Raw genomic sequence first — 22,122 nt, 5'->3', positions numbered from 1 at the left:
CAAAAGCACAACATCACTTCTTCCGTAATAAAGGAATTGCCCCCAAATTCCCTGTATCCATCAATGTATACCAATCATAAGGCAAGGCCAGTAATTTGAGCTGCCTGGTGAAACTACTCTCAGTAAATTACAATGTTGCACACATGAATAAAATGAATCAACATAATATGAAGTATTTACAATTGCAGTTTAAGTTTGAAAAATATTCAAATGACCTTCATGCTCTGAAAAAGTCTTGTTAATGCGAATGGAGGTGGGCAGGTGAACAGTCCTCCCTATTTTTCCAGGAGTCTCTTTTACAGCCCGTCTTCTCCTGCTCCATGGTCAGCTGACATTGGGTTTCATTCCTGAAAAGCTTCCCCTGTCTGTGTGATTACATATCTCTCCCATCATACTCCCAGCACTTCACATTTTTAATTGTAATCCCATGGGAACTAGAAATAGAATGAGAGAGGTTCCACCATGCCAGTTAGAAATCTGTTTATAGGCCCCAAAACAACTCTTCACAAATTGTGCATATGCATGTGTGAAGTTATGCCTTCAAGTGTGTAATATTTTTCTAAATGTACCTGATTATGTGCAGCCTTTTACTTTAAAACAGTATTCTGTGTGAATGTACAGAAGCATCTTAGCTGTTAATATTATCTGTATTTCCTGTTAGCAGTGAATTGTTGAATACAGAGCATTATGTAGAATTTACAATACAGAAACAGACAATTTGGCTCCATTTGTTTATGTTCCACATGAGCTTCCTACTTCATTTAACCTTATCTGGATATCCTGCAATTCTTTTCATCCTCAGGTACTTTTCTATCTTTCCTTTCAATGTATCTGTGTAGGGAAATTATTGGAGGAGATTTGAGGGGATTGAATTTACTCACATTTGGGAAAATATGAACTTATTAGCGATAGGCAGCATAATTCTGTCCAGGGAAGGTCATGTCTCACAAACTCAATTGTGTTTTTTGAAGAAGTAACAAAGATGATTGAGGGTAGGGCAATAAAGGTTGGACTTTAGCAAGATCTTTAACACATTTCTCATGGCAGGTTGGTACAAATGGTGATGTGACATGGGATCTGTGGTGAGCTGGTAAGATAGATACTGTTATGGACCAACACAAACCCCCTCAAAATATATTAAATAGTAAGTCTAAACCCTAACTTTTTCTTATTTTAAAGGTAAGTGTAAGGCATTGCGTTCCAGATGCAATTCGATTGGTCAAACTATCAGCTTTAAGCAAAGCACGCTTTATTTTTACACTGCAGTTAAAATATGACAAAATAAAATAAAAGAAAAACATTGGCTGAACTTTAACTCTATTAAAATGCTTAATGGAATAATATTTATTAACTGCTACTAATTAACTGTTCCAAAATAGTAATATCCCATAAACACACCCTTGGCAAAGGCAAATTCAGTAAAATAGTTTGCCTCACATGCAATTCTAGCAGCAGGAAGAGCTTTTAGCCTTTTAGCTGTAACAGAGAGAGGAATAAGAGCTTCCACATCTAGCTTCAAGACTTTAACAACTGCTAAAAGCTAAAACTAAAAATCCTGATTCTGTGGGAGCTTGACCCCACCTATTCAGGCTGCTTCAATTGTTCCAACTTAAATATATCCAAGGCCTCTCAAGCTGTTTACTGCATTAGCTTTGAACAAACTGCTCGATACCTCTGTAATAATTCTTCTTCATTTTTAAAAAAAGGTCAAAATGCGCCCCTTAAAGAAACTGTATTGTCATACATACTCCCTTTCAAACAAAAACAATCAATATATAAAGTTGCCTTCATTTTTATAACCCATTAGCCTTATGCTGTTAGTATACATGTGCATTACATTGACACTAAATATGCAAATAGTCACTACTACAGTCCATTTCAGTCCTTTTTTTCCCACCACTGAATGCCTCCGTCTTTCTTCATCAAAGTCGTGACAACATGTTGGCAATTAAGTTCTCTTGTCTTGCTACATGTATAATTTTCAAATTGAATGGCTGCAATAATAAGCTCCACCTAAACAGTCTGGACTTTTTAATCCTTAAATTCTTCCAAAAACTTTAAGACACATTAATGGAAATATAAAGGTTAAGATATTGCAATGCCAACACCAAACTCAATGTCTCCTTCTCAAATGTGGAACATTTTTGCTGACGATCATTCAATGTTTTGGAAAAATGCTATCTATCTGTCTTCTTACAGGAGTCCAGCACTGACATACACATCACTTGCAATAATAACCGCTTTGAATGGCTTTGCGTAATTCACTGTGGCTAATATTGGGGCAGTGATTAACAAAGCTTTCAAGTTGTCAAATGCCTTCTTGATGTTCCTCCTTCCACTGAACTTTTCTGCACTTCTTCAACAAATCAGTCAGTGGAGCAATTACACTGCTAAAATTCAGTCCAAATATCCAATACAAAATATTCTGTCCCAGGAATTGGAGTACTTCCCTGTTTGTCAATGGTATAGGAAACTCCCCAATAACCTTTGTTTTCATAGCCTGTGGGGCTGTCTGTCCATGTCAAATAATATTACCCAGGAACATGAGTTGGGCTTTTGCGAACTCAGTCTTAATCAGGTTTATCACCAAGCCTGCCTCCTGAAGTCAATCAAACAATTCTGATAGATGCTCCAAATGTTCCTGCCACATGTTACTAAAAATCACCACACAATGGTGTAATCCCAAAATGAGTTTATTGGTTATTGTTTGAAATGTGACTGGTGCATTTTTCATACAAAATAAAATGATTTCAAACTGGTACATTCTGTTCAGTGTCACGAAAGCCGAAATTTCCTTACCGTGCTTATCCCACCTTCTCAATACAGTCTTCCAAATGTGGAATAGGATATGAATCAGATCTTGTAACTGCATTGAATTTGTGATAGTCCACATGTAATCATTGAGTACCATATTGTTTTGACACCAATACTACGGGTGCGCTCCATTCACGCAACTCATTTTGATTATTTTATCTTTGAGCATGTGTTCAATCTCTTTGAACCTGTGCCAACTTTAGAGGGTTGATGCCTATTAGGATGTTGTTTAATCGGAACAGCATTTCCTATATCTACATCATGTTTAATTAGATTAGTACTTCCCAGCTTATTCTCATATGTCTCCCGATGTGATTATAATAACTCTGTCAGATCATTGCAATTTTCCTCTGGAAGGTAACTCAATAATTTATCCCAATTTTTGAGAAGTTACTTACTGTCCAATTTCATTTGAGGAATGTCCAATTCAGAATCCTCTAAACTTATTTTTCACTCTGTGTTGTCACAAGTAACATATTCTGCTTCAGGTTTCTTCCCTTATCAAAATACCTTTTGAACATATCCACATGACATAATCTGTGAGATGCCTTTCTGTCTGGCATTCTTATCAAATAATTCACTTCACTCAATTTATTTTTGATTTGATAAAGAGAAAGTGAGGACTGCAGATGCTGGAAAGTCAGAGGTGAAAAGTGTGGCGCTAAAAAAGCACAGCAGGTCAGGCAGCATCCAAGGAGCAGGAAAGTCGACATTTCGGGCATAAGCCCTTCATCAGGAATGAGGAGGGGGAAGGAGGCTGAGAGATAATTAGGAGGGCTGGGGCTGGGGCTGGGGTGGGGAAGGTAGGTGGGAAGGTGATAGGTGGATGCAATTGTGATAGGGATAGGCCCACTAAACCTTGCTTTTAAAGGTTCATCTACCACTGGGAGTAACACTTTATCTCCACAAGCAAAATTACAAATTTTTGTTGTCTGCTTCCTGTTTTATCACATGCTATGCTACTTTCAAACGCTATCTAGACAAATCACCTGGTCTATTTCATCTTTCCCTAAAATTTGACACATAGTCCAAACATATAATCTCTGAATTCTGACTCGCCAATTTTTCCTTAATTAGTTTCAGTGGTACTCTCACCTCAAGCCCAAAAATGAATTCAAATGGACTGAATTTGGTAAATGCATTTGGGCCATTCCTAAATGCAAAAAATACAAATGGAATATCCTTATCCCAATCCTCTGGATAGTCTTGACTACAAGCCCTCAAATGATCTTTAGAGTCTGATGCCACCATTCTAATGCTCCCTGCAATTCTGGATGGTACACGGTGTTCATAAGATATAGCAGCAGAATTAAGCCATTCGGCCCACTGCATTTGCTCTGCCATTCGATTATGGCTGTTATGCTCCTCACCCCCATTTCCCTGCCTTCTCTCCATATCCCTTCAACCCATTACCAATTCAAAATCTGTCTAACTCCTCTTTAAATTTACTCACTGTCCCAGCATCTACTGCACTTTGGGGTAGCAAATTCCATAGTTTCTCCTCAACTTACCCCTTATCCTAAAACTATGAGCTCTCTTCCAAGAATGCCCCACAAGAGGAAGCATCTGTTCCATGTCTATTTTAATCATACCTTTCATCAACTTGAATATCTTGATTTGATCACCCCCTCATTCTTCTAGGCCTAAACAGTTCAATCTCTCTTCATACGACAAACTCCTCACCTCTGGGATCAATCTAGTGAACCTCCTCTGAACTGCCTCCAATACCAGTACTCCTCCCCTCAAATAAGGGGACAGAAACTGTGCACACTACTCCAGGTATGGTCTCACCAATACCTTGTACAGTTGCAATGCATTTAAGTTGTTTTATTCCTATGCTATCCATAACTTCCTTGAATAACGTTGATTAAAATTTGACCAATATAGTTCATTATACCTCATTTGTGTCTGTGAGGAGTCCGTATCAAGTAAAAAAAAGTAACTCTTCTACAATCCTCATTACTGCATAATAGACTGGAAATCTAGTAGACGCATCCATTATGATTCTCATTTTCTGTTTTAGGTAGCGGTCCTATGCATCAATTAAGACTCTTGTAAAGGGTTCCTCAAATGAGGGAATGGATATTAAAGGTGCCATTTTTATCACTTCCTTTTCCAATGACCTGATATGTATGACACGTCCAGCAAAATTCAACCACATCCTTATGCAGTCCAGGCCAATAAAAAAAAATGTTTTAATTTGAGTTTCCTCACTCCCAGATGATCTCCTACTGTTAATTCATATGCTAACCGCAACATCATCTTTCTATAACTGAACGGTAATACAGCTTGATGAACTTCTGCCCATTTCCCTTCCACCTGAATATGTGATGGTTTCTTTGAGACTTCATTTTTCAGATAGTAACATTTGGATATCCTCTGATTCTTCTGTATATACTGTTTGATACAATTGTTTAAGTTTTTCTTCTTTCCATTGTGATTCAGCTAATTTCTGTGAACTAAAAATATCCACTTTGTCCTCTGCCTGTTCTTGGTTTTTTTTTCTCTCATCCATTTAAGCAAACACTGTTTCTGATAATTGAATTTAACTTCCTTATCTTTACTCCTTGATTTCTCCTTCTGCTTCAAACTGTGGCTTTGTGATCTTGTTACTATGCAGTCAGGAAAGATCCTAGGATACTTCCAATAACACCCCAGTTGCTTGAGTTCCCACTGGCTTTTCAACCACAGAACTCCCACCTGTGATCCAGCTGTATCATTACAAAGGATAAACTGTATTTCTGGAACTGAGAATTTCCCTAATACTCCTACCACCAGTTCACCACTTTTCACCTTCTCTCCAACCTCACTTTGAGTAATGGATCCCTGTTCTTCTGCCCATGATTTCCACATTTTTCCACTTTTTTTCTGGCAGTACTCCTTTTGATTTACATATCTCCTCATCTCTCACCATCAAAGATTGACTAGCTTCATTTCTTAATTTCTTTACCTACTCCTCTTGCATATATGAGTAAAACTTACTGATGCAAGTCAATTCTTTAAAAAAAATGGCACTTTCTTCTCAACCAACTCCTGATTAGGTTGAAAATCCTTTTGCAGCTTTTTAGCTTCCACTGTGCTTTCCTTTACCACTTCAATAAAGCTCAACAGCTTCTCCTGCTTCTGTCTTCCCAGTGCTTTTTCTAAACCACCAATACTGCGACCTCAAGTAGCTTACTTTGCTGCAGTGAAAATACCTGAGCTTTTTTACTTTTCTTTCCCTTTCATGGGTTTCCTTTTTACCCTATGATAAACCATCTTTACTACCTTCAATAAGATCTGTTATGAAGTTGAAAGACTGTACTGTACCTTTAAGAAAGAGTGAAAGTTGTTTTGCACTGAGAGCTTGCAGACACATGTCATGTGACTGACCAGCACTCTCAGAGTATATTGAAAAATTGAAAATATGGTAATATTTTGGCTGTGAAACAAATACCGGAGTAACCAACCAGTTTAAATTATGCCCCAAGATACTACAACCCAATCGAATTTGAATTTAATGTTTTGACAACATCGAACCAATGAGATGACCTGATGTTTGGAGGTATAAAGAAGTATCATTTTGAGAGTTAGCCAGAGAAAGCAACTAACTGTGAGTAAAACACTCTCTATCAAAAACCTTTTCACCTTTTCATATGAAGCATCTTTGCAGTAAAAGACCGAAGACGACCCATGGAGATCTACAGCCAGAGGAAGACAGACACTGGAGACAACAGCACCTGTCAGGTTTTGAAAATTAAGTTGCTGTAATTTAAGTGGAGACGTTTATTGGAACAGTATATTGTTTTAGAGTTGGAGGTAGATAATAAACCTTTAAGAGAAAGGAGGCTTAGCTGTTGTTTAATGTTCAGTTTTTGAGTTAAAGAATACATTGATATTTATTCTTTAAATAGTGGAAGTTGGGAATTGTCAGTCCCTCAGACTTTAGCAGATTATGAGGCGAGGTGAGCCATTCTGAGTGTTTGGTTTAACTAGCAGAAGAGTTCACTGCTGTGTCATAACAGATCTCCTTTTCCCTCACCGTCCGAAGATTTCTCTTCTCCCCAATTTCTATCCATCACAGATTGAAATTGATGTCAGAAGCCAAACTTTGATTTTTGAACCTAGTCATAGTCATCTGTGATTTCCACTGCTAATCTTGCGGTCTCTGCTCTTCCACATGAGTTCTCACTACTTCAGGAAGTGAATTTTTGAACTCCAAAACAATGCTCCCTAAGAGCATTATATATTTGATCTATTTGCAATGCCCTTATCCACCTATTAAAATTACTTATTTGATCTTTTCAAATGCTTTGTATGTTTGACCACTTTCCCCTCCTTAGATTCCTAAGATTGTCTGTAGGTTTCTGGTGCTAGCTCATACGCACTTCAGCTCATCACACTCCCCAGATATGTCCTCTGATAGTGATGGGAATACCTCATTTGCTCTACCTGACAAGGTCATTTGGATCAACAATACCCATACAGTCACCAGCCATTTCATTTGTTTAGCCATTTTCTGAAATGAAATGAAAAAGGCTTCTTCATCTTTCCCATTGAAATTAGGCAACGCTTGGATATATTTAAACAGATTCCCACCAGGCCTTTGGCTGTAATGGGATTTCTCTCTATCACTGTCCCCATCACTATTCCTACCTTTCACCTCTACCTCCACCATTTTAAGCTGACTTTAAGTTTTCACTTACAACCTCTGAAGTTTAAAAACTGTGTCTTTCTTTTTCCTTTTTCCTTTTTCTTTCTCCTCTGCTTTTAATCATAATTTAAACTGCTTCATTTCCTTTTCTCTTTTTGTTCTGCAATGGCTATGCATTCTTTTTCCTTTTCCACGCCCTTGCCTCTAATTCAAGCTGCTTCATTTGCAAGTGAAGTTTAGAAATTCCCAATGATTCTGATTACACTCCTGGCAATTGTTGTAAATGCAGAGCTATTACTGCAGGTATTTCCCTTACCCTCACAGGCTCAGGCAACTCCAACTTTAACTTGTTTGCCAATTCTGAAAGTTTTGCATTGATCAATTTTCTGTAAAACACCCGAAGTGACTTCTTGCACCGCCAAGAAATTCTGAACAACTGAAAGAGCCATTATTATACAAGACACACCCTGTTTAAATCAACAGAATGCAACACCCAAGAAAACAACACCAACACTCCCCACTCTTTTGACTGCCTTTGAATCCAAAAATCCTAGACCCAACCTGGACTTAGAAATTTTGATAATGACAAGAATCCTCAATTTATTATGGACCACACAATGCCCCCCCCCCCCCCCCCCCCCATCCACCAAATATATTAGGAAGATAGCCTGGATCCGAACATTTTCTTATTTTGTAGGAATTGCCTTGTGGATACAATTCAATTGGTCAAACTACCAATTGAAGCAAAACACATTTTATTCATACACTATAGTTAAAATACAAAATCAAAATCAAAGAAAAAATGGCTTAAATATAACTCTATTGAAATACTTAACAAAGTAATAAACTACTCATTACTTTCCAATGTAGTATGTTCCCAAAAGCATACCCTTAGCAAAGGCAGAGTCAGTAAAAATTCTCATTTGCAACTCTCACAGCAGGATGAGAACCCCAGCTTTTAGCTGTAACAGAGAGAGGAAAAAGAGATTCCACTTCCAGCTTGAAGACTCCAACTGAAAATCCTGGTTCTCTGGGCATTCAGGCTGCTTCTATTGTTCCAACTTTTGTAAACAAAAGCCCAAGGTCTCTCAAGCTGTTTACTTTATTGGCCTTGAGCAGACTGATGAGTGCCTCTGTCTCAACCTTTCTTTATTTAAAAGAAAGGTCCAAATTCACCTCTTAAACTATTAGCATTGTCACAATATAGAACTTTATTGCTGGAACAGCGCAGCAGGTCAGGCAGCATCCAGGGAACAGGAGAATCGACGTTTCGGGCACAGGCCCTTCTTCAGGAATGAGCAGAGAGTGTTCAGCAGGAGAAGATAAAAGGTAGGGAGGAGGGACTTGGAGGAGGGGCGTTGGAAATGTGATAGGTGGAAAGAGGTCAAGGTGAGGGTGATAGGTCGGAGTAGGATGGAGGCGGAGAGGTCAAGAAGAAGACTGCAGGTCAGGAAGGCGGTGCCGGGCTGGAGGGATTCGGCTGAGACAAGGTGGGGGGAGGGGGGATGAAGAAACTGGTGAAGTCCAAGTTCATCCCCTGTGGTTGGAGGGTTCCCAGTCGGAAGATAAGACGCTCCTCCTCCGACCGTCGCGTTGTTGTGGTTTGGCGGTGGATGAGTCCAATGACCTGCATATCCTCGGTGGAGTGGGAGGGGGAGTTGAAATGCTGTGCTACAGGGTGGTTGGGTTGGTTCGTCCGGGTGGCCCAGAGGTGCTCTCTGAATCGCTCCGCAAGTAGGCGGCCTGTCTCCCCAATATAGAGGAGGCCACACCGGCTGCAGCGGATGCAGTAGATGATGTGGGTGGAGGTGCAGGTGAATCTGTGGCGGATATGGAAGTTTCCTTTGGGGCCTTGGGGAGAAGTGAGGGGGGAGGTGTGGGCGCAAGTGTTGCACCTCCTGCGGTTGCAAGGGAAGGTGCCTGGAGTGGAGGTTGGGTCGGTGGGGGGTGTGGATCTGACAAGGGAGTCGCGGAGGGAGTGGTCTCTACGGAAAGCTGATAGGGGAGGGGAGGGAAATATATCCTTGGTGCTGGGGTCTGTTTGGAGGTGGCGGAAGTGACGGCGGATGATGCGCTGTACATGGAGATTGGTGGGGTGGTAGGTGAGGACCAGACCTTTCTGTTTCTATCTCAGGCGACCGAATCAACACGGACATCTACTACAAACCAACCGACTCCCACAGCTACCTGGACTACACCTCCTCCCATCCTGCCCCCTGTAAAAACGCCATCCCATTCTCCCAATTCCTTCGTCTCCGCCGCATCTGCTCCCAGGAGGACCAGTTCAAAATACGTACAACACAGATGGCCTCCTTCTTCAAGGACCGCAATTTCCCTCCCGACGTGGTCGACAGTGCCCTCCACCGCATCTCCTCCACTTCCCGCTCCTCCGCCCTTGAGCCCCGCCCCCCCAACCGCCACCAGGACAGAACCCCACTGGTCCTCACCTACCACCCCACCAATCTCCATGTACAGCGCATCATCCGCCGTCACTTCCGCCACCTCCAAACAGACCCCAGCACCAAGGATATATTTCCCTCCCCTCCCCTATCAGCTTTCCGTAGAGACCACTCCCTCCGCGACTCCCTTGTCAGATCCACACCCCCCACCGACCCAACCTCCACTCCAGGCACCTTCCCTTGCAACCGCAGGAGGTGCAACACTTGCGCCCACACCTCCCCCCTCACTTCTCTCCAAGGCCCCAAAGGAAACTTCCATATCCGCCACAGATTCACCTGCACCTCCACCCACATCATCTACTGCATCCGCTGCAGCCGGTGTGGCCTCCTCTATATTGGGGAGACAGGCCGCCTACTTGCGGAGCGATTCAGAGAGCACCTCTGGGCCACCCGGACGAACCAACCCAACCACCCTGTAGCACAGCATTTCAACTCCCCCTCCCACTCCACCGAGGATATGCAGGTCATTGGACTCATCCACCGCCAAACCACAACAACGCGACGGTCGGAGGAGGAGCGTCTTATCTTCCGACTGGGAACCCTCCAATCACAGGGGATGAACTTGGACTTCACCAGTTTCTTCATCCCCCCTCCCCCCACCTTGTCTCAGCCGAATCCCTCCAGCCCGGCACCGCCTTCCTGACCTGCAGTCTTCTTCTTGACCTCTCCGCCTCCATCCTACTCCGACCTATCACCCTCACCTTGACCTCTTTCCACCTATCACATTTCCAACGCCCCTCCTCCAAGTCCCTCCTTCCTACCTTTTATCTTCTCCTGCTGAACACTCTCTGCTCATTCCTGAAGAAGGGCCTGTGCCCGAAACGTCGAATCTCCTGTTCCCTGGATGCTGCCTGACCTGCTGCGCTGTTCCAGCAATAAAGTTTCAACTTTGATCTCCAGCATCTGCAGACCTCACTTTCTCCACAATATAGAACTGTCTTAGTTAGAGAAGGCAGAGAGTAATGATGGAAGGGTATTTTTCAGGTTGGAGATCTGTGACCAGTGGTGATCCACAAGATCAATCCTGGGACCCTTGTTCTTTATAATATGGGGGAGAATGTAGGTAGTCGGATTAGTATGTTTGCAGGCAACACAAAGATTGTGGAGCTACAGATAGTGAGGAAAATTGACAGAAGTATAGCAGGATATAGGTAGACTGGAGACTTGGGTGGAGAAATGTGAGGTGATGTATTTTGGGATATCTAATGCACGAAGGAAGTATACAGTAAATGGCACAATCCTTAATAGCATCAAAATACAGAGTGATCTAGGCATACAGGTCCACTCTTTCCTGAAAGTGGCAACACGAGTGGATAAGGTGGTCAAGAAGGCATATGGCATGCTGTCTTCTTCAGTCAAGGCATAGAGTATAAAAATTGGCAAGTCATGTTGAAAATTTCCCGAAGAAGGGCTCATGCCCGAAACGTCGATTCTCCTGCTCCTTGGATGCTGCCTGACCTGCTGCGCTTTTCCAGCAACACATTTTCAAGTCAGGTTGAGGCTGTGGTAAGGCTGCATTTGGAATATTGTGTACAGTTATGGTCGTCATGCTGCCAGAAAGCTGTGGAGGCTTTGGAGAGGGTACAGAAATGGTTTACCAGGATGTTTCCCACTTTGGAGGATATTAGCTGTGAGGAGAGAGGGACAACTTATAGAAGCTTACAAAATGATGAGAGGAATGGATAAATTGGATAGTTCATGTCTTTTTCTGAGGCTAGACATGTCAATTACTAGGGAACATAGGTTTAAGTAAAATAGAGTAAGTTTAAAGGGCATGTGAGAGGCATGGTGTTTTGCACAGAGGGTGGGAAGTGCCTGTAACCAGAGGAGATGTTGGAGGTGGATGCAGTAGCAACGTTTAAGAGACCTCTTGAGAGACATGAATAGGCAGGGAATAGAGGGAAATGGACAGCGTAGAGGCAAAAGCTTTTTAGTTTAGAAAGGCATTCTGTGTTGGCACAGGCTAGTGGGCTGAAAGGTCTGTTCCTGTGCTGTACTGTTCTTCTTGTTCTTCATTTGCCAAAAGTACTTACTTGGCAGCAAGTTCCACATTCTAACCAATCTGGGTAAGAGTTTTCTCCAGAATTCATTTTTTGGATCTATTCGTGATGATCTTAAATGAATGGTTCCTAGTTTTGGACTCACCAATATCCTCTCTTGTACTGCTATATTGAATTACTTCACAATTTTAAAGACCTCTATTAATCCTACCTCAGAATCTGCCTTCCTGGGGAATAGAGTCCCAACTTGTTCAGTGTTTCTGAACATTAGTAGTCATCAAAATAGTTCAACAATTAGTTCTCTAACACCTAATATTTTTAATCAATCTGTTAGACATGTTCTCCGATGCACCTCTGCACCTCTCAGATGGAGCAATGCCACTACTGTGCTACAAGGTCATTTTATTAGACAAGGTAAAACCCATTGAGATATCCCATGTAGATACTGAATATTCAAATCTATAATAATTAATATAGTCACATATTGATTATTTAGTTGAGTGAATCCGAAGTACTGGTGCAATATGCCAAATCTGAAAGCCATCTCTCATCATAGAATTGTTGCCATCACTGATGCGTAGTGCCAATAGACAATGTATGCTTGTAGGGACAAGTTTCTCTGGAAACAACTATTACACCATATTATAGAGAAAATTATTCAGTTTGTGCAGGGTAATTGAGAGATGTGCAAGAAGCTGCATATCTCCAAAAACTGATCATTGTTTTACTATCATTGTCTTGTTGTAAAGCTCAAAGGTCATCCCTTCCCTAAACTCTTAGTTACTTTTCAGAACTTGCTGGATTTGTAGAACAAGTGCCAAGAAATCTAGCAATTAAAAACAAAAATACCCTTTAAATAATAATTTAAAATGCAACATCAATGAACCTCTCTCGAGCTAAAAATGGGACATTTAAATAGTTCAATGTAGCCCTTTGCTGTGTGGGTATTCTTATGTTCAATGCAAGTCAATGCAGGTACACAATCCTTTATCCGAAATGATTTGGACCAGCTGGTTTTCGGAATTCAGAATTTTTCGAATTTCAGAATAGGTGACAGTTTGATGGTGAAATCTTTTAAAAATCTTACTGGAGGAGCAGACTCACTGAGTAAGATGGGCCTTGAGACAGAACTGAGGCCTGCCAGTGCTAGGCCATGCTCCCTCATGTCGCATCTGAGTTACACGCATCGAGTGGATGTGGAGTTGGGTTAACTGTTTGCATGCTAAACAACCTTGTTAATGAGGAAAAAACTTCACAAAAAAACCTTCGGACTTTGGAGCTTTACGAATTTTGGGATTTCAGATAAAGGGTTGTCTACCTGTACATTGATTATCTCATCAACAATTATTCAATAAACTGCTACTAGTTTTTGATGTGTATTTGATGAATTCTGAATCACTTCTGTTTCATCTTATCCAGGGTTGCTGTAGGCAATTTCTGTAAGAAGGGTAAATAGCTAAATAAAACATAATTAAGATCAATTAAAATATTTTCTATAGAGAAAATTATTTTTCTTTCTTTCATGAGATTTAGTGAAGGTCAAAATGTAAACTTGAATGTGGTTGCCTGCAAAGTTATTTGCTTGTAAGTTAAGTCCCCAAATTTCTCTAAATTTGCAACTTGAAAATCCAAAATATTTCATTCTGAGTGAGTTAGGAACTCAAATAACATATAAACACTTTGCAAAAGTTATGTTTCCACAATTGTTGTAACAATAAATCTGTATTGAAAGCATTGCAATCAAAATATTGTGAAATGTAGATTTTGTCCAAATTGCTGATACTCCATTATTTTCAATTTTTTAAAAATATTCAAGTTTTCTGTTAAACTAACACAAAAATTTAAGTTGGGAATAAATGTAAATCTGTTGCTTACTGTAATTTTGATATTTATGTGATTATATTTTTCTCAGCTGCAAAACTTTATGGTATGTAAAGTGTTTTTATGATTGAAAATAGTTCTAAAGACTGTCTCAGATTCAGTAACTGTTCTACTTTGAACTGTAGTTTACAAGTTAGATTTTTTTTTACTGCACCTGTACTAACTTTACAAATATGTTCTTAGCAAACATCCATATTCGAAAATCTGCAATATGATTCCAAGCAAGTGCACTTAATTCCAATAACGTATTGTAAATATTTAATGTTTTTTTCCAATTCAGTCATAGTAGAGAGAGGCATTATTATTTCAAAATCTTATATTTATATGTCTACATTGTTGTTCACAACTAATTAGATTGTATGTTTTATATTTGTGATCGAACAAAAAGCTGAGTCATTGTACTGAAGTGCTAAAAATGTCGGTGATTATAGTAAGCAGAAGACAGGATTGACAGATTGGGCAGTCAAAGATAGCAGAAGTAGTATTTGGTTAACATTCATTTTAAATGTTTTGATTTTATTAAGAACTGGGTAAGCTTTGTAAAGTTTAATCTACAAGATTGGAATTATTACAATAACACCACGACTGTAAATTGTATGAAAAATTGTTAAAAATTTACAAGCTGAATGTGGGGATATAATAGTTGGTGCTTTCAAAGACTCAATATTCCTGTGATTTATAGATTAACAATTAATTTTCAATAGTTAACACACCAAGAATAACAATTAAATTAAAGAATATATGGTACTAAGTAACAACAAAGGATAATAATTGATGAAACTTTACTACTAATAATGAAATTGTTATGTATATTTGATAAAACATGTTTGATGAATGTCTCCAATTTTATAGCATTCCACATTATTTTGTATTCACTGAAGTAGGCTCAGTTACAATGTATTCTCTGATGTGGCTGAAATTGCGATTTGCAGAATATTGTAACTTTAGAATAATCTGGGTTGCAGTTGCTTTTGATGTTGTGTATCCTAACTTTCTCATGATCATAACTGAAAGAATCCAGATATATCTCTTGGTAGAGAGTGTTTTGTTCTCCGTTTCTATATCCTTTTCGTAACCTCCAAAAGAATGTACTTTGGTGCAGTTGCGGTAATGAAACAATACTATGCAGTACAAATGGCTATGCAACTTCATAACAGAAACTTTATCAATGTTTCAGATTTCAAGATATTTTCCTATTCTAATTGATTTCTCCTTATCACTGTCTATATTAGGTGACAAGCGTATAAGTGGTTTCAGTAATTCGTCAATGCATGTGGACACGATGAATGCGCCTAATTTGCTGTATTGTGTCGAACCTATTAGTTTTCTGCTGGTAGCTACTTTCGTTGCACTGACCTGTCAACCATTAGTATCCTCTTTGTCAATATCATAGAATCCCTAGAGTGTGGAAGCAGACCATTTGGCCCATTGAATCCACACTGTTCCTCTGAAGAGCATCTCTCCCAGACTCACTCCATCCCTGTAACCCTGCATTTCCTTATCCTGCACATCATCTGGACAGTATGGACAATTTAGCTCAGCCAATTCACCTAACTCTCACATCTTTACACTTTCGGGGAAACCGGAGCGCCCGGAAGGATCCATGTTTACACGGGGAGAATGTTCAAACTCTACATTGACAATCATCCAAAGCTGGAATTGAACCTGGGCCCCTGGTACTATGAGGCAGCAGTGCTAACCACTGAGCCACTGTTCCACCTCAGCTACAGTGCTACCCCAAATTCATTAGAAGCATTTATGCTAAATTGTTCCACAAAGTGGATTTTTACAATAAGTTTAAGTAATATCCAAAGTACAATATCAAGTGGTTTGTACAAACTAATTTTAACTGAATAAATAATGTTAAAGGAATCGTAAGTGACAAAAAAACCTGCATATAATAAATTTATCTCCAGGGCAGTTATATAACTGAATTTCATGGGCAGATAATTAAATATAATTAAAAAATGTAAGGAAACTACAAAAGAAAACTGATCCATTTGAATCATAATGAGGCAGAGGTTCAGGGTTTATGGGGGCATCCTGATAGCTACTGTGTAACAGATGCAGTTCCATTACTTCCAGGATCAACAATATTTCCTTACTTAATGCCAAAAACTGAAATGTCTATGTTAATAATTTTCTGCTAAATAACATTTTTGTAAATACTTCTTATTGATACAATTTAAACATGTACAAACTTTATTTTAAGTTGTCAATGTAATTGAAAATTAGTTTTACCTTGGCAATTGCTGCAAAGATTAATTCTTAAAATATATATATATATATAGTGCAAAGTTCTGTTTAACGGCATTTTCATTTTACAAAAAAAAGTTGCTAAGTTTGTTACATTTGTGCTTATTTCTAATGGGAGAGAACAGGCACAGAAATTGGTTGGCAATTTAAGGTAAATGGAAGCGTGAAATGAGTCATTGCTATGTAATGTGTTGTAATACCAATCATGTTGGTTGTAGATGTTAACAGCAGGCTTGCCCTAAACAAGCTGTCAGGATATCCTCAGCCACCAAAGAAACGAAAAATCCGTTCTGCTGACCGCTCCCATTTATAGATTTTCACTGTAAAAAACCCTTGGCCTAAAAAAATACTTTGTAAAGTTGAACAGGGCAGTCAGATCAAGTGTGGTTTTGGTTTAAACTGTGTTAAACTTTCGTAAGATTTTTGCCAGGTGTCCAGTTATTTGCTATTTGCATTCTGTTCAGTAAATTCAACGTGGGGGTTAACCCCAAGTTTAAAAATATTTCTGTCCTCAAAGTCATTTGTGATAATTATTACATAATTTGTAGGAATTAGTGAGGATGAAATGAGCTGGCGTGTTGCTGATAGATACATATAGACAGTGGTCAGTGCAATAGAATATTCATTTGATACTCCATTTCTAAGTGATTAAAAAAGTATAGACCACTTATAAACATACACATGACAATAATGTTCTACCTATATTGAGTGTGTTTTTACAAGACTTCATTAATGTCTATTCCTTTTGCAGAAATCATATGTAATCTGTAGAAGTATTATATGATATTATCCAATTGCTTATTAGATTGAAATTTCTTCTTAAACACATACCTATTAGACCAATGTTCTTAAGCATGCAGACGTACAAACACTCCATTTGTTCTGCTATATGTTCACTGTTTAAAAAGAAATGAAAAGTTTGCTAACTTGCATCTGAAAGCTGTTTTTTTTTTCCCCTGGAAGCTTTCACACTAACGAGACTGTAACTCTTACTTTGATTCCATATTCATGTCACAATCACTAGGACAGGCTCATTTCTTAGGCTCCTGCAATCTGTTTCAGTTGAGCTGATAGTTGGCAGAGTTTCACATTGGTTGGAAAAATCACATTCTTTTGTGATCACTGTTTCTGTTTCTGAATGGTATGTGGGAACCTTATCTACAGTTGTTGCTTCAAATCCCAGCTACAGATTCCAATTAATCTGTGCTGTTTTCCTTTGAGCTATCACCCTTATTCTGATTGCCTACTCTGCTTTACTTTTAAGAACTACCAGGTTGTGAATAATGCAAGGCATTATAATATAATGGTTATATTTCCTGCTATACTACTCCATAGCATTTCCATTCATATCCTAGCATGGCAATAAGGGTGTTAGAAGTTTGGGGTGAAATCTAATCATCACCGCTGTAGGTCTGAACACTGACTGGAGAACCGATGATTTGGAGGAACTGGTGTTGGACTGGGGCGGTCAAAGTTAAAAATCACACAACACCAGATTATAGCCCAACAGGTTTATTTGGAAACACTAGCTTTCAAAGAGCTACTTCTTCATCGGTGGTGTGTGCTACAGTAAATGCTGGGTGTCACCCCTGTCCTATTCCCCTGTCTTCATCCGAGATCCCCAGCATTTCTCTCTCCCCCAAAAATCCAAAGCCAATTTCACAATATCTGTCTGTCTCTCTCTCTCTCTTCCCCTCAAACTCCAATCTGTCTTGAGTCACTCGAGCAGTGCACTGGAAATCAAATTTTGCTATTTCTGACAAATGTGAACATTTGATTAAAACATCAAATTGACAAATTTTGCCAGCTCTAATTTGGATTAAAAGATTATACACACCATGTTTTTATTTACATAATCAAGAAACTATCTATTGTAATCAAGCTGTTTTAAAACAATGATTAAAAAATAAACAAGTAGAATTGCCAATCTGTAACTTCAACTCTACCCCTTTCCCAAAACCTCCAACCACATACAAACAGAGGCACAGAGTCAAGACATGACAAATACTATGAGTAAAGAAGAAAAACAAATGCCAGAGAAGTACAGTTCTGGCACCAGTCTGGATCGCAGACTTCAATAATTTATTTCCTTTTGCCTTTCTTTTGATTCCTTCCCCGTCTTTGCTAATGACACGTGGCTGTGGATATATCAGTTCTTGTTGATTCATTTACTGGTTTAGGATTCTCTCTTTCATTGATTCCAAAGGTGTTTATTCCCCCTTTACCTTAAACAAGGAAACTTGGCAGAGATAGTAGTTCACAGGAAAATGCGGAGTGGGAAAAGCTAACCAGAGATTGTCTGTTACTTCTCCACACAGGAAGGGCAAAAAGAGAGAGAGAGAGAGGTTTAAGTGTGTCCTCTATGCAGACTGGAAGCATCTGCTTATTAATGCACACAGGCTACAGTCACTGCACAGGATTGAAGCACCAATCAAAAGACTGTCTCTGGGCAGAACTGCACTGAATATAGACAGGCAGTGCCATTCTACCTGGAACTTTCCCTTACTGCTTGAATAAGGTAACATTATCAATACAATTCGTAATGTGTACCAGTGACTCATTTTACAATTGCAAACATCGTTTTCCGAAGTTGTATTGGTTTAATAATGTGGAGGTCCGTTGTTGGACTGGGATGGGCAACGTTTAAAAATCACATAACACCAAGTTATAGTCCAATGGGTTTATTTGGAAGTTCTAGATTTCAGAGTCCTGGTCTTTCATCAGGGGAAGCTACCTGGATGATAATCTGGTGTTGTGTGATTTTTAACTGTGTTGGTTTGAAGCAATATCTTTTCCCCTTTTTTTAGACCACAGTCCAAAATATAAAACTGGCCTTTTACACATTGCATAAACATCCATGTCATGGTCTACCATTCTCCTAGGTTCTCATTCACCATTATTTCAGTCCCCCCACCCAAGTCCTAAGCTCCTAGTCACTGCTTACCGTAGACAACAACACTTCCCATTCCTTCACACTTGTACACTCTCTTTCCTTTGCCCCACTGCAGTCAGTGGGGCTGAATATCAGGCACTGAATATTTACTGAATGCCAGGCATCTGATCCATTGCTGTCTGTTCCATGCCAGTGCCTGAGATGAATTTCCAGCTTCACGTGTGTCTGTTTCTTTCAAAGTAGCTTTTAAATTACTGCCTGTCCTTTGGGAATCAATGTTTTTATCTCGAATCCCATTGAATATACAGCACAGAAATAAGCTGTTTGTTCCAACTGGCCCAACACCACTGTTTACGCTCCATCTGAATTGCTTATAATCAAAAGCTGTGGCAGTAATTCCTCTGTGCAATTTCTCTTAAAGGCAACTCTTTGGATGTGTGAATGACTTACCTTCATTCTGGTTCAATAGGATCCGAGAAAGCTGACAAATCCAAAGCAGAATCTGCAGACTGCACCACGGGTGACAAGGATGGTTAAAGTATTTGGGAGACAGGTTAGTCAGGCCCCCACATGTTAGCAAAAAAGCCTTGATGTGTTTGCAAATCTTCCTGGATGAGCCTTATCCATTTTGGTCAGTCTTAAGCCACAGTGTCCCATGACCCAGTAGGGATGTTTGATTTCTTTCAAGGAAGCTTTAACGACAGTCCTCAAACCATTTCCACTGTCCTTCTTAGAGTCTCCTGCCATGCCTAAATTCCGAAGAGACCAGTAGCTTTGGGAAGTTGATGATGTGGGATAAATCACCTCAGTAGAACTAGTGATCAGCATCTTGCTGCTGGGAAAGTTGACTTGGGAAAGGACAGGACTGTTGAACCCGTTAATCCAGTAATAAAAAAGACCTGGGTAGCCTCAAGCTTTGTGATTAGCACTGGATTGTAGACATCTTGAAATTCTTATGCTTAGAAATTGCATGTATTCTGACAGGTTAGTGTTGGGAGAAAATGTGGCTGACAGAGATAAGAGAAACAAATACTGAATTGTTCAAAACTTATGTGGAAAGTTGCTATAGGCTATGCTGACTAAAGCATGAATGAATCACTTGACTCACCATTGAATATGTGTACATCATTAAAAAAACATGACACAGCTACCAGAAAAAATAGCTTGTTTATACAGCTTGAGGAAGCCATGTATTTCCTCTTATAAGAATTATTTGATGCAGCTACATTCAATTAGCATAATTCTGAGGAAATACTTAATAGGCTTGTATATTTTTTCCCAATGCTCCTCCTTCCCAGACCACCAGAGTTCTTGTCTAGATCAAAGGTTAAGGGAAATAAGCCAGGCTAACAGAATAGGTAGCACACTGAAGTTGTCTGTCACCTCCACATCATTCAGGCTGGAAATTTGCTGAATAATGCCAGGTGCTTCCTGGATAGTTCAGTGAATCAGTGGGCGAGTCGCACAGCTGGCTCAAGGTGGTTAGATCAATCATTGGCTTGTGGACAGATCACTTGTCAAAAAATTGGTTATTTTAAAATTAGGGAAAAATTAGTGGATGCAACAAAAAAAGGTTTGTAGTTATAGAGAATCTTTGTAAGAAATTATTAGGCCTCAAACCACTCGCAAACTTTTGACAGTTCAAAGCACTGCAGTCCTCTGACTGCGGCCTCTTACACATCCCAGTTTCCTTTTGCCCACCGTTAACACCCATGCTTTTGACTGTCTAGGCCTTAAGGTCGGCATTCTCTTTCTGAATGTCTCTACCTCTCTAACCATGTGTGGAACGAACTGCCACACAAAGTGGTAGATACAGGTACAGTTACAACATTTGAAAGACAATTGGGCAGGTACATAAATAGGAAAGGTTTCAGAGGGATATGGGCCAAATGCAGGCAAGTATGACTAGTTTAGTTTGGGAGCATGGTCAGTGTGGACTGGTTGGACTGAAGGGTCTGTTTCTGTGCTGTATGATTCTATGACTCTATAACTTCTTTTACAATTGAGTCACTCTTTAAAAACTACCTCCTGGACTAAACTTTTGGTTACAAGGTCATTGGGCAGCACAGTGGTTCAGTGGTTAGCACTGCTGCCACACAACACCAGGGTCTGAGGTTCAATTCCAGCCTCGGGTGACTGCCTGTGTGGAGTTTGCACATTCTCCCTGTGGGTTTCCTCCCATAATCCAAAGATGTGCAGGTCAGGTGAATTGGCCATGCTAAATTGCCCACTAGTGTTAGTGTTAGGTGGGAAATGGTTCTGGGTGGGTTACTCTTCGGAGGGTCGGTGTGGACTGGTTGGGCCGAAGGGCCTGTTTCCACACTGTGAGGAATCTAATCATAGACCTTGAATACTCTTGTATATAATCTTTACACTACAGATTTCATTGCTGCACTAATGCAAAATCATGTTGGTTCCATGTGTATATTTAAGTCCCTTAAGTGATGGCACTATCGAAAGACCGAGGAAAGAATGCATTTGTGTTTCATCAGCTCCTACACAGACTTAGCTCAACTCACAGATTAGACAGCACTGTGAGCAGGCACCAATGAAAATAATCTGAACACAGCTCTTTGCAGGCACAGTTTTTCACTGGAATTTAATCGTGTTTAATCCCAGAGATTTGAAGTTGGTCAAATTGATGCCACAATGCTTGTTTCTTTACTTTGATTTCCAAAATTGTTAATGTGAACATTCTTGTCAACATAACTCTCAAGCATATGAAATGGGAACAGAAGTGGATCATTTGGACCCTTAAGGCCACTCTGCTATTCAATAAGATTTGCTTGTGCTTTGAATTCCACATTTCCACTTACTTCTGGTAACCCCAAATTCTCCTGCCAAACAAGAATCTATCCGTCTCTCTTGTAAAAATGCTCAGTGACCCACACCTCCACCACCTTTTGAAGCAGAGAGTTCCAAAGTAGCACAACACTCTAAGAAAGACATTTTTCTCACACCTGGCCTGAAAGGGTGAACTCTAATTTTAAATATATGCTCCCCTAGTTCTAGAGAGGGACATCCTTTATGCATCCATCTTGTCAAGACCATTCAGATATTTACATTTCAACCATGGTGGTATTCACTGGTGATAGCTGCACTATTTTTCTTGACAAGTGAAAACCAATCTAAGTTAAAGGATGGATTGATTTTCTGTCATAAGAATTATCAGGTCAGTTCTCAGTC

The 22,122-nt window shown here is 39.8% G+C and overlaps 1 long non-coding RNA gene across 6 annotated transcripts in view; it reads left to right on the top strand.

Annotated features, from left to right (window-relative positions):
* The window catches only part of LOC122564460 (uncharacterized), a 133,263-nt gene that overhangs the window by 38,197 nt on the left and 72,944 nt on the right, over positions 1–22,122 (top strand). Inside the window, exon 1 of one of the 6 annotated variants that reach the window (XR_015752839.1) lies at positions 19,392–19,489. The exons of the other annotated variants lie outside the window; for them this stretch is intronic. This is a non-coding gene — a long non-coding RNA (uncharacterized LOC122564460). Of the gene's footprint in view, positions 1–19,391; positions 19,490–22,122 lie in introns of those variants that run through there. 6 annotated transcript variants of the gene reach the window in all.

The sequence above is a fragment of the Chiloscyllium plagiosum genome, unplaced genomic scaffold (genome assembly GCF_037043375.1).
Source record: "Chiloscyllium plagiosum isolate Xiang-an unplaced genomic scaffold, Cpla_swu_hap1 HiC_scaffold_34, whole genome shotgun sequence".
NCBI lineage: Eukaryota > Metazoa > Chordata > Chondrichthyes > Orectolobiformes > Hemiscylliidae > Chiloscyllium > Chiloscyllium plagiosum.
The sequence above is the reverse complement of the archived record's forward strand: the minus strand, read 5'-3'. Positions and strand labels throughout refer to the sequence as shown.